The sequence below is a fragment of the Ursus maritimus genome, unplaced genomic scaffold (assembly GCF_017311325.1).
Source record: "Ursus maritimus isolate PB19 unplaced genomic scaffold, ASM1731132v1 scaffold_21, whole genome shotgun sequence".
Lineage (NCBI taxonomy): Eukaryota > Metazoa > Chordata > Mammalia > Carnivora > Ursidae > Ursus > Ursus maritimus.
Window position 1 is genome coordinate 41,347,577 of NW_024424564.1, and position 12,533 is coordinate 41,360,109.

Here is a 12,533-nt window from a genome sequence, read left to right on the forward strand (position 1 = left end):
TTTGGGGGTAGATTTTGTTTCCCATCATCCAGACACTGGCAAGGACTGGATCCCACTGAGTGTTATTAACTGATTTAATGGAATGCATTGTTACAATAACGTTGTAGCAAATTATAGAAACATAGGTGTGTTCACCCCTACCAATGAGTCCTTAATGAATTCATACTTAATGGCAACTATACTACAATTATTTTAACATTAATAACATGAACAAGCAGTATCTACTTCAGTGGCTTTCCTTTTAGTATTTGAAATTTCTGGACTTGGTGAAATATTTAATGGATGCCGTTTGAGTGGTTGCTCTCATATTTGAAGTTTACAGGTAAATTCTCCTCTAAGAGCCTCACTTAGAAATTGTGTTGTAGTTTTGAACACTGGAGCTGTCTACGCCTGAGATTCATCCCTCCAACATCGTGTCAGTTAGGGCTGTTATTCTCCTAGCAGCCCAGCCCAGCGAACCTGAGGGAATTAAAGAAGGAAGGGGAGGGAAGAAGGGAACGGAAGGCACGAAGAGCTATTACGTGCCAGAGTCCATGCTAAGCACTTCCTATACGTGCCTCATGTCTGGTCTCATTCTCACGATTCTCAGAAGTTGGTATTGTTATGCCCATTTCACAGATGAAGTAAATAAAGCTTAGACAGTTAAGTCGTTTGCCTGAATATACACAGAACCATGAAGTGGCACAGGCAGGAATCTGGCTGGGTCTCTTTAACCGCAAAGCCCCTGCTTTGGAAGAAAGGAAGAGAAGACCCAGGAAGGATGGAGAGGAGAGGACAAATGAGAAAAGGAAGCAGATGGGCTTTAATGAGCAAATCCCATTAGATTCTCCGGACTAATCCACGCACAGGTGGGAGGAAGACAGCATCGGGGGGAAAGCGTTCAAGAGCGTAACTCAATCTTCTCTAACAAGGGTCTCAATAGTTGGCTTGCTTGGCTGCAAGGAGAGCAAGGGTTGTTTGCAGGAGCTTGATTTCCAGACTTTGGCTTGTTTCCATCGTTTTGTCCTATATTCTTTTTCTCATTGCATTTGCTGCTTTTTGCTTGCTTTAAAATTCTACTCTACTTCCCTAGTCAAACCTCTGCCTGCACCCTTCCCCCCAAATTGTGGCCACACAAATTCCCATAATGCCAGGACATCTAACGAGGCAGAAGTTTCTAGAAATGCAAGGAATCGGCAGACACTCTGACTTTAATAACCTGAACACGTTGCACATTTCAGAATCAAAAATGTGAAAGGGAGCAGAAGAAAATCACCTTGTTCATGCCTGTTTCTCTATGATTCTCGACATCTGCCTGGCAACAGTGAGGCGGTAGACAGTGCAGCCTCTTAGGTCAGACTGGTCAGACTGCCAGAAATTAATGCCCAGCCGTGCCACTCCCCAGCTGTGGAATCTTGGATGAGGTCCTTAACCTCTCTGTGCCTCAGTCTACTCACCTGTATAATGGGAATAGCAGTGTATCTAACTTCTAGGGGTAGTCATCAAGAGGGAACGAGTTTGTACAAGCAAAGTGTTTGAAGCGTCTGACGTGGAGCCCGTTGCTCAGCATATCCCCCCTTCTGAGTCGCCCAGGGCATTCTAGAGTCAGGGTTCTCTCCTTCCTGATGTAGGCACAGTCAGTTTGCTCCTACTGTCCCTAATTCTGTACAAAATATCTGTTTCTACATAAAGGGTCACATAGATCATTCCAGAAGAAATGACATCTTCCAATTCACAAAGTCAGGCAGGGGATTTTTTTTTTTTAATATATTTGCTTTCAAGGCCAAATCAGATTTGAGAATTTGGCAATTTTTGTTTTAGTATTATCAAAAGACATCAAGTTGTTCAAAGAACATCAAATTGCCCTCCAGTTTCCTTTCTATGTAGAAGATAGACTTTTAGTCACTAATTCAGGAAATGTTGGTCGAGCACCTACTATTTGCCAGACCCTGTTTCTAGGCTCTGAGAATGCACTGGTGAATCAGACAGCCCAGGAATAGCGGCTGGGGGTGGGGGGGAATTTATAATGATGTAAAAGTGTCATATTAATGATAAAGAAACAAGGAATACATTAGATACTGACAGATGCTGTGCAGAGAATTCGAATCGGCTGACAGGGTAGTGTCTCAGAGGGTATTTTAGGAGGAGTGGTGTGGGAAAGCTTCCCAGGGGAGGTGACATTGAAGTGGACATTTGTATGACAAGAAGCCTTCACTGACAGCATGACAATGTGAAAATCGGGGTTGGGGATCATTCTAGGCAGAGGGAACAGCTTCTAAAAAGGCTGTACTATTGTAGGTCGGGCTTTCCCAGAGGCAGGCTGAGCAGAGACGTGCATGCAGGTGTTTTATTCGGGTGTGCCCCCAGTATCGACACGTGGGGGTGTGAGGGACACTAGGATAGGCAGAGGGGGTGTCAGGCTGACAGGAGGCTCTGGCAGAGTCTTCAGCGATCCCATAGGGAGTTCTGAGGCTGGGCTGGCCCTTCAGAGAGACCAGGATCTGGGCAATGGATCCAGGCCTTTATCCCCTCCCCCATTGCCCATCACTGATGTCAGCGGCCCCCTGGGAGGGGGTGAAGCTTTGGGCAAGGCAGTGCCCTTCACATTCTGCTGAGGACAACTCTCTGGGAAGGACGGCCTCAGTAACCCACTTCCCAGCAGTGAGGAAGGACGCCTTAGTCCTCAGGGGTAACCTGGGCCCACACCACATCTGCCGCTCCCTCCAGGATGGGAGGCAGGCTGAGCTCATTCAAGGAGCCGCAGTGGCAGCCAGTGTGGGGCACAGCGAGGGGGAGGAGAGGGATAAAGATGAGGGAGGAGAGGGAGTCAGGGAGAAGATCTGTAAACAGCAGAGAAGAAAAAGAACATTACTCTCTCTCTCTTTTTTAGAGATTTTATTTATTATTTGTTTGTTTGTTTATGTATTGGGGGAAGGGGGATAGGGAGAGAAAGAATCCCAAGCAGACTCCATGCCTGAACAAGGAGCCCTCCGCGAGGTTCGATCCCACAACCCCAAGGTCACAACCTGAGCTGAAACCAAGAGTCAGGTGCCCAACAAACTAAGCCACCTAGGCACACCAACATTTCTTTTTTTAATCTTTTTATTTTATTTTATTTTTATTTTTTTATTATGTTCAGTTAGCCAACATATAGTGCATCATTAGTTTTTTTTTTTTTTTAAGATTTTACTTATTTATTTGACAGAGATAGAGACAGCCAGAGAGAGAGGGAACACAACAAGCAGGGGGAGTGGGAGAGGAAGAAGCAGGCTCACAGCAGAAGAGCCTGATGTGGGGCTTGATCCCATAACACCAGGATCACGCCCTGGGCCGAAGGCAGACGCTTAACCGCTGTGCCACCCAGGCGCCCTGCATCATTAGTTTTTGATGTAGTGCTCAACGATTCATTAGTTGCGTATAACTCCCAGTGTTCATCACCGCACGTGCCCTCCTTAATACCCATCAACCGACATTTCTCTGAAATAAAAACAGAGTCACGCTTAAAACCATGGTGGAAGACATGTGACCTCCTATATAAAGTTGCACGTGAGCAAAATTTTTAGAGTGTAGTTTCAGTACAAATACTTTGTCTCTCAAAAGGAACTGGACGCACCCTCCATTTCGCAAGGGAAAATGACATCATTCAGACTGTGTACCCTTTCTGCTCTGGCCACCAGGGAGTTCAGAGCTAAATCTGATGTTCATGTATTTTTCCATCTCTTTTCTTTATCTGACTTTCTTCTCTTTCTTTTGTTAGCGTCTTAGAAAAAGGCAAGATAGAAATAAATTCAATAAATACTTATTTTGTTACTATTTTATTTACACAATTGATATGTTTCCTCATTTACAAACTAAAACATCGTTGATAAGGCTGACATCCGTTCTTGGTCATGGTTCCTGCCTCCTTCTCCGGAGCAATCCTGTTACCGGTGAGAAGTGTGCTTATGTGTTTACAGTCTCTCGTCTATGCATTTACGTGTGTATGTACCAACATGAGTTCCCAAATTGCGATTTTTAAAATTTTGTGTTTCTTCCTTTCCAAAAGGAACGCAGACACACTGCCCCAATGCAGACACACTGCACTGATACACAACTTGCTCTTTTCTCGCTGGAATGTTCCAAAGCCATACGCAATTGGTCTGTAAAGAACAACCTCCCTGTAACTGCTGGGCACGATTCCACATACATAAGACAGCGGCAGATAGATTTCCCCACTTTCCTCTTGATGGACATTTAGGTTGTGTCCAAATCTCATCTTCACCCTTACCTACAGCGCTGTGAAGAACATCTTCATACCCACCCCCTTGCACACCTGAGGGAATGTTCTCCATGTTGGCGTCAAGAAATAGAAGTGTCCGGTCCTCAGAAAATGTTAGTGGGACTAAAGTTTGCCCACTCAAATGGCTTTACCATTTTGTATCTTCACCCACGGTAGAAAATACTTAAAAAAATAAATAAATAAGGGGTACCTGGCTGTCTCAGTTGGTTAAGCGTCTGACTTTTGATTTTGGCTTCCATCATGATCTCAGGGTTATGAGATTGAGCCCCGAGTTGGGCTCCATGCTGGGCTTGGAGCCTACTTGAGATTCTCTCTCTCCCTCTCTCTTTGCCCCTCCCCCCATCCCACTCTTTCTCTCTCTAAAAAAAAAAAAAAAAAGGAACCTAGCTCCACACCATTGCATCTCATTCTCTGAGGCACGTGCCTCCTTCATGCCATCCCGTCTCTGCAATGGCAGCGTGCAGCCCCTCAGGGCCACGACGGGGGCAGGCCCAGGAAAGGACGTTGGTCTCCCTGCCAAGGTGGCCCGACTCGGCTGAGCTCTCTTGGGACCCTTGGCTTGTTTTGGGAATTGGGTTAGGAGCTATTTGCTTCTCCACTGTCTCCCTTCTTGCCATGGGCCCCCTCCCCATCTCCCTCGAGACCATCCCCAGTCTAAGAACAAATAATACAGTGGCCGAGCAGCCTAAAATAATTGGGGCCACGTGATCTGGAGGCAGCTCCCAGCAGAAAACAGGCAAATATTGTCAAATGCCTTCTGCCAAACACTTTCCAGCATCCTCGGTCACGAGGGTTAGTAAAGCCCAAGCCGCTGGGGATGGTGAGCGCTGCTGGAATCCCGGCCACACAATAACCTCTATTCAAGCAGAGGATTTGGGAATGGAAAGCAGCCTGTTCCACCATCCTGGCCTGCTTGCAGCCAGCACATGTCCCCCTGTGCAGCCCCACCCTCTCATACACCTCCCTTGTCGCCTGTGTCACTTCTGGCTCCTTGTGGGCCAGTCGGGGCTTGAGGTGTCCCCCCTTTCAGCAATTTATGGATGGAGGGAGGCCCTTCCCCAAAGGTGGAGAGAAGACCAAATTGTCACTTCGCTGGGGGGCATTTGTTTCTTTCTTTCAAAAAAATAAAATGAGGTCTTGGTTCACAGCTCCTAGACCACAGTCATCAAGTGTGACCAGAACCTGACGTTTTTGTACCCGTTTCTGATGTGGTCCTTTATTCAACAGTGACATAACATTATTTGCTTCCATAATAGGAGTTAGGCCACCTGATTCTGGAGGGGAGGCTGAACATTTTTAGGTCTGAAAACAGCCAGAGATGTCAGGTAATGCCAGCAGGTGTGACGATGTCCTCCCCTGCAGATGGAGAGACATCAGTCAGGGCAACGTGAAGGGGGGGGGTCGCAGAGATGAGATGCTGGGCTGTGGAGCTAGGAGCCTTTTTTTTTTTTTTTCAGTATTTTGTGCTGTGGTTAAGACATAATATGGTAACGCCATTTGAGCGGGCAGTTTTGTGGTCCCTCTCACATTCTCCCTTGTGCCCCCACCACTTCCACTTCTTGACACCAACACGGGGAGCGTTCCCACAGGTGTGCGAGGGAAGCATTTGAAGATGTTCTTTGTGGCCCTATTTGTAATGGTGAAGTAGAGGTGAGTAGAGACAGGGAAGAGATGGAAAGAGACTATCGAGGGGGATGGTTTATGGTAGAGAACGGTGCCCAGATCACCTCAGCTATCAGTGGCGGCCACAGAGCTCTGGGCTGCCCACCCCTGGGCCAGCCCTGATAGAAGCGTTCACTTCAGTACAGAACTGTGAGACTGTGCTGTTAGATTGTGCTGAATTTTTGTCCAAACAGAAAAAAAAGGGGGGGGCTTTTACCAAAAAATGAGCATAAGGATTCCAGAACCTAGCTAATCCTGGGACTTTCTGGAATGCCAACCCAGTAGCTTGTAGGCCAGACACAGGTTACGGAACAGACTACTCCAGGTTCTGGTCCAATTCCATCATTACAGCGGCAGCACTAAATCCCTGAGTCCGGAGCTCAGCATCAACCAAACCGACAGGTCAAGCGGGCTTGCGCCAGGTGACGTCACCAGCAAGCTCTCCTGCTCCTCGTGAGAACCCTGCAGACTCGGCAGGACCGTCCCCCTGGTATAAAGAGGAGGAAGCCAAGGCAGGCAACTGCGCACGGGAGAGGGTCACAGTCTCACTCCACCCGAGCAGGGAAATGCCTGATTCCCAAGCAGGCCCTCGAAGGACGCAGAGCAGGCTGAGGTCCCGGGAGAAGTTACGGGATCCACCTGAACCATGTGTGTGGTTGGTGTGTCTACCCAGCAGCAAATCGTGGACTTAACTGTGGTTTAATAACTTGGATTGGTTGTTTGTTTGTTTGGGCTTTTTATAGCATCAGCCTCAGACCTAGCAGGGCCAGAGCCCACCCCCCATTTTGTAGGTATTATTGTCTGGTGGTGTTCTCTCTTTGGTTCCCATCTTCTTCCAATCAAGTGTCAGCTTCCTAAAGGTAGTGGCAGGGATTGCATGTTGGTGTTCACTGCTGTATTGTACCGTGCCCAGCACATAGTAGGTGCTCAATAAATGTGTGCTGGCTCACTGACCACATGAATGTCAGTCCATAGCACCGAGTGAGGGCTTTAGAAGCCTCGTACCTGAGTTCACACTCGAAGCCGGGCTTTTCCCAGCACAGTGACTTTGGGCAAGTCACGTTGCCTCCCTGGTCCTCCCTTTCCTCCTCCATGTCATGGAGATAAAGCACCCATCTTGTGCAAGTAGCCATAGCAAATATGAATACCCCTGGCATGGTGTAGGCACTTGAAAATATAAATCAAACATGTTCATATGAATCAGGGTTTTTCTTTAATCACCCAGATCTTAAGATTAAAAAAAAAAAAAAAAGCTTTTCTGATCTGCACAAAAGTCTGCTTTCCTTCCTTCCCACCCCTCACCCCCGTTCTGCCTTCTGAAGTGTTGACTATGTTCAGGGCTAGGAACTATGCTAACACAAACAGGGATTCGGTTTGGTTCCTGCCTTCAAAGGACTCTCAGTCTACGATGTAGTATATTTCCGGAACATTCCAGCATAACCTAGAATAATACTAACAGGTGTGCTCACCCGGGTCCCCCTCAGCCTGCGGCGGGCTGCAGGTGGTACGTGATGCTTCTTTAGTCCCTCTGCGGCCTTGGGAGATAGTACTGGGTATTGCATGCATCATTTCACCGAGAAGGAGGCAAGACGCTGGGAGTACAGGCAGCACCCCTGAGACCGTAGCTCTTCAAGCAGCAGAGGCAGGATTTAAACCCAGCGAGCACTGTCTCTGAACCCAGTGCTGGTTCTCCGCGAAGGCTGTCGGAGCCACAAAAGGATACAAAGAGCTGTGGAAATCCCTGGCAAGTGGTGAGAGCTTTAGGGGCAGAGGCTGTGCCCCCTGTCAAGACGTTCTCCTCTACACACGTTACTTGGTACCGGGGAGGTGCCCATCACAGCCCTCTGCATGTTATCGAGTGAATGAATACATGAGTCTGGCAAGGAGGAAGAACTGATGAAGAGGCCATCCTCAGACGGGGCTGGGTGGGAATTAAACACAGTGTCAGGGGAGGGAAATCTGAGCTGAGCCTTGGAGGGCGAGGCACAGCAGAGAAGGTCACCTCCCATGGTAGGAATACCACGGAACATGGTGGGGGGCATGTGGCAAGATCAGTGGTCCTGTTGGCTGGAGAGAAGTGTATGTGCAGAGGAGTGGGTCGAGAGAAGCCTGGAGAAGTAGTCAGGGGTCTGACGTGGGGGCCTGAGATGCCAAGGGAGGGAATTAGGACTTCTCCACAGAGGCAGAGGGGAGCCACGGTTGGGTTTAGATTACCATCTGGCCTCTGATCGCTCAGCAAATCTGTTTTCATAGACTTTTCAGTCTCGGATGGCTCTGACAATGTCAGTAATAAGTTACTATGTTCAGCAAAGTTTTAAAAAATCCTGCTGTCTCATCTGCTGGCAAAACAGAAGAGAAAGTTTCTCCTATAGACGTGTCTGCAAGGACCTGGGCAGTGGACACTCTGAACCAAAAGCTCATATGTACATAGAAGAGAACAGGCTGAAAAGGAGAACAGCAGGGACAATTATGCTGGTGCTGGAACGTTTGCTCTTCATTGTAAGGTGCTGATACCAAGCTTCCTCCTGCACCCCGGGACGCCGCCGGCCGAACCCTCGTGAGGTCTTTTTCAAACTGTATACCGCAGATAATGACTCCTGTTGGCTACTAGAGTTCATTATCTCCGCATAATAGGATGGGCTCGATTCAAATATGATCAAGTTATTAAATAGAAGATCAGAAAATGGAAGAAGTGGGAATTTTTTGGTGATCATTAAAAATATCCAGGTATAATGGAGTATTGTTCACCATGTCAGACTAATGATGTCCTCTACAAGTGAGGAGGAAAAGGGGAAATTTCATCAGATATGAAGAGAAATAATTAACTGCCTTTCTTTCTGCCATGCCTTGGTCAGCGAAGCGGACATTCCAATTAGCAACTTCAGTACACGCACGGACCCTCTGGATTTTGTAAGGAGGTTTGGGGAAAGGTATCATGACGCTCTTTCTGTGGAAACTCATCAAGCAGCAAAGTTGCCCTGAATGCCACTTCCATCTATTCATTCATAGAGCTTATTAAAATGCTTCATAGGCATAAGCCACCCAGACACCTTGAGGCGAAGAAGCTCTGGTAAGAGGAACAAAATGTGGTTATTTAGAAGACTCTGGCCTTTGGCAGGTAACCGCTTAATTAACTCAGCCTGTGTGAACGCTGACTTACACCCGTGTGGATTCAAATGGTTTCTTGCTGCTATGGGTTCATTTAATGGGATGTATTTTAACCTTGGTCTTCTATTTTAATGCTGATCCCTTGGCCATACTTAGGGAGCAAACAAGCCACAGGAACATCAAGTAGAAACTGAGGCACAAGGAGCTTAAGTGAGGTGGCTAACGGGAAGGGGAGCCAGGAATTTGCCTGGGAGCCTGTGCTCCTTAATACCACATTATCCCCACCCCATAACTCCCTTGAGATTCTTAGTCATGAGGAATGGGGCCCCCAGCCATGTACTCAGCCCAGTCAGGCACCTGAGACCTTGCCTTGGTGGCTCCCATCAGCCTCACATCTGGCAACAGGAGAACCACACCGTGGATGTTGTCTCTGTCCCCACGGCCACTCCTGCAATTCATGCCCCATCACTTCTTGCCTGGACTCTTGCCGTGGCTCCTAACTGGTCTCATTTGTTCATTCATTCATTCAACAGATACTACTTAGTCGGCCACCATGTGCCAGGCCTCACTAGGCAGCCTTGGCATCCTACCATGCAGGTGCCGCAATGACCTTTCCAAAGAGTGAATCTCATCAGGCCACAACCATGCTTAAGAAAATGTAACTGCCCCCCTGTCCTTTTAAAGGATCACATGCCTTTCTTGAGATGAATTCTGAGTGGCTTGAGATGCACGCATGTTGGAGGTACCCATGGATTCTTTCCGGCCAAAATTAATTTTAGGAAATCATTAGCAAGAATAAGCAAAAAAGGATACTTTTTCCCCTCCCCACAGCTTGTCCTGCACAAAGTTGCAGCCACCCAAGTTGTGTGTGTGTGTGTGTGTGTGTGTGTGTGTGTGTGTGTGTATTTATGTGTCGGACTGGAAAATGTTCCACCATAGTCCAGAGAATTGAAATCAAAGCTTGGAAAGGAAATTGCTTAATAGGACTCTTAGTAGTCTGAGATGAAACCTATGAAACTTGGGTGTTTTTTTGTTTTGATTGTTACATTCTCTTACAGTCAGCCCATTGCTGCCTAATAGAACATATTAAGCTTTAAATTACTATTAGCGACTGTTGTTAATGATGACACAGTGAAGACTTCGGCAGCATCCCAGAAACACTCTGCTCTTTCTGCCTCTGAATCTGTATTTTTTCGGTTCTCTGAGTTCTGCTCCATCACCCCCTGAAAATAACACTTTTGTAGTAACTCTTGAACTCCAAGGGTTGCCACATTCCTATGCCAGGCCGTATTCTCCTGAGGGCACTAAAAGATTCTGCATACGCCCTCCCCCCGTGGTATTGTGTTTTTAGAGGCTCTTCTGCAAGCCCTTTCTCTGCTCACACCATTGTCTCCATCAACCAAAGCATATGTCTATGAGTCTCTCATCCTCGCTGATCTCCTCACCCAGAACCCCCGCCACGCACCAGAGCAAGGACACTGAGGTGGTTTAGAGTAAGACTCTCCCATTTACTGGCTGCATGACCATGGGCACATGAGTTCCACTCCCTGAGACTCAGTCTTGTCATCTAAAACGTGGGTGTGATACCTACTTTATATGGTTATGGTGAGGATGGAAAGAGATCCCAGATACCCAGGGCCTGGCAGCAGATGCTAACCATTGTCGTTGTCACAAAGTTCAAATCCCAGTTCATCCACGAGCCTTAATCGTCTCCTCCGTCTACACAGGAGTCTCCCACCGTCGACTGCACCTGTCGTACTTAACTATTCCTATTTCTGTGCGTCATTCTCCCCAGACAGACCACAGAGTGAACTAGGGCCTAGGTTGTGTCTTAGGTCAACGCAAGGGCCTGCAGGAGCCAGACAAGGAACGGGAAATAGATTAGGTGTCAGAAAAGGAGGGAGGAGTGGGGCCTCTGGCCAACTCGAGGGCACACATACCTCTGGCCAATTATTGTCATATGGGAATATGGGCTCAGCGTTGCCAGATCTCAGCCTTTTCAAGAGAAGCTAGATTCGTATGTGAGGTGTCCTGGATTTTAAAAGTTGGGCCAACACTGTTTTCAGGTCAAACAAAGCATGTCTGTGAGACCCTGGTTTGTGAAACTGTTGTATTCAGATGGCCCACACAAGTTTGTGCATAAGCTGGTTATTTGGACCTCTGAACTCACTTTTAAAGAGGAACAATGTGGTGAATGGCATGCAGGGGTCCATGCTAAGCTAGACAGCTGATTCCCATTCATAGCAGACCTGAAGCTTAGGACAGTCCTAAGAAATCTGATCTCTGTGTGACAGCGTTTTCCCACAGGGAACCACATTTAGAGTTCTGATTTACGATGTTAGGGACACGTGTACTAGAATGTAAGCCCTTTCAGGACAGGGCCTTTGTTGTGTTCATTGCTATTTCCTTAATGTCTTAAATACTGCCTGGAACTCAATAAATATTTGTTGAATTAAAGCTTACCTGTGTTTTTATCCGTCTGCCCACCAGTAATCTGCTCCCTGTATGCAAATAAGGAATGTCTTGCTCACCCTGCCATCCCCAGCACTTGGCAGGTAGTAGGAGATCAATACGTATTTGTTGAATGGATCCATGACTGCAACGATCTAGCGATCAAGCACTTATGGAGCACTTGCTGTGTGCCAAGGACTGTGCTGGGCTCCAGGGACGCAGGAGTGACTCAGACACCATGCCAGTCCCAAGGAATTAGGTCACACAGAAAGGATTGCATAAACTGTTTCCTGGAACGCTTCTAAAAATGGTCAGAAGTTACTCAGCGTTCCCCTTCCCCGAAGAGGGGGAGTGGGTGAGATGGTGAGACCCTTCAGCACCAGGCTTCTTCATTCATCTGAGCATGGCTGGGGTTGAAATCATCAGTGGAGTCTGGATATGAAATGATTGAATTGATTTTCTTTCAACCGCATGTCGGAATGAGCCAAACGAGCGCTGCCCTTTCAAGTGGGCACCTCGGGAGGCCGTGTCCTCATTCCACTTCACAGTTACGACCGCGCTGGACCACATCTTTGGCAAGTGCCCCCAGAGAAGTTAGAAGCCATTGGAGGATATTTATCCCACTGCTTTAGAATCATGCTTTATTTTGCCCCTTCCCCCCCAAAAAACGTTTGGGATGAAAGGGTTATTCCAGCCACTTTATCCCTCAAAGTTGGTTCCAAGTAACCTTGGGTTGTTTCCTAAAATCCAATTTGTGATCAAAAGAGGAATATTTTCTGTTGGTGAGTTAGCTGAGCAGCGTGTGCCCCAGGCTCTAAAAGCAACAGGCCCAACGGGAAGTCCCCAGATTGTCATGCGTCCCAGCAGTTCTGTTGGAAGGAGTGTTAGATTTTCCAACGTGTCTATGACAGAGGGGGCAGGATTCTTTCTGATGCCTACACTCTGGTGTTTGGGTTAAAGAGGGGGGAAATGATAAACTATATCTTGTTTACTTTTATGTGCCCGAGATCTAGCACAGATTCTGGACATCTAGGTACCCAAAGAGATTTTATGG

General features: G+C 47.4%; 1 protein-coding gene across 1 annotated transcript in view; it reads left to right on the forward strand.

Annotated features, from left to right (window-relative positions):
• Positions 1-12,533, forward strand: part of RFX4 (regulatory factor X4) — a 134,682-nt gene that overhangs the window by 28,249 nt on the left and 93,900 nt on the right. The window lies entirely within an intron of this gene.